Source organism: Arachis ipaensis, chromosome B05, assembly GCF_000816755.2.
Source record: "Arachis ipaensis cultivar K30076 chromosome B05, Araip1.1, whole genome shotgun sequence".
NCBI lineage: Eukaryota > Viridiplantae > Streptophyta > Magnoliopsida > Fabales > Fabaceae > Arachis > Arachis ipaensis.
This window is the reverse complement of record NC_029789.2, coordinates 124004330-124005650: the sequence shown is the minus strand read 5'-3', so window position 1 is coordinate 124005650 and position 1321 is coordinate 124004330.

Below are 1321 nucleotides of genomic sequence, written 5' to 3'. Positions count from 1 at the left end.
GTATGATGACTCTTAGCTTGATTTTTTATTTCTACGAATTACCAATCTGTTTTTCAACTTTTCTATATCCCTTACCTCAAGGATTCATAGCTGATAAAGGGAGGAGGGGGAGCCTACTACATACTGTACAAACTACGTGAATCTTTTAGCCTAATCATTAAATAAAAAATATAAAATAGAGTTGTTTATTGGATTATGTTAATTATATCTACAGATAAATGATCACATGCTCTCTCATTTATTAAAAGAATTTATTATGGTATCTCATTTTTGACGTGTCATGTCTCACTTTGCCAAGTAAATTTCATCATAATAAATTAAACATTTGACTACCATTTCAACAAATAATAATTTTAGTTATACATTAAAATTAGTTATTAAAATAAATTATTAAAATATAAAACAATGGATGTTTCTGCTGTTTTAGGAATGCAAACGAAATAATGCATCTAGTGGTTGTTAATTATGTGTGTTGCCACTATGGTCCCCCAGCATGTTTATGTGACTGCATCATATTTGGAGAACAACAGTAAAGAACTGTATCTGTTTATGGCAAATAGACAAATAATATTTACTATATATGGTTGGAAATATCTTAAAAAAAAAGATGATAATAAATAGTGAAATAGAGGGAAGAAAAATAAGAAACATAATTAAATTAGGGTTAAGAAATACAATATATGAAGCTGTGTTTTTTTATAAGTACAAAATAATAAAATAAAAATACAGAAATATAAAATTATGTTATTGATTCAAAACTAATTAAACGTAGTCTAATAAATCGAAAGGGTTCTATAAAAAAATAAGTAATCTTAAAAATTTATTAGAACAATGTTCAATACATATAAATTCACTTTTTGGATAAAACTCTTCCAGTTTTGTATTCTATCTTAACAATTGTTATTAATAAATACGTTTAAAAAACAATTTTGTAAACCATCCTTTATTTATGATTTATGATGTTAATTCATGTGAATATTTAAAGGCAAACAACTAGAAGATGAAGTTTTATGGCCCACAACATGTGGATTGGATGCAAGCCACTCGTCTTTTCACCCCTCAAACTTGGATCTTCCATGAACATACATAGTTTATTATGGACACTGTTTATCATGTGTTGGAGCTGTTGGCTCTGCTGAGAGCAGCAAAGAATTTTTAGAATTTTAATAACAAACAGAGGCATGTGGCCACCTATTTTGATTCCATTTCTTATCTATATATCTGTATATTTATTTTAAATTACTATCAGGGACACCTATTGCAATTGGATTAGAAATTTATAATAATTAATATAGATAGAAGCTGCATGGGGTTTTATTTT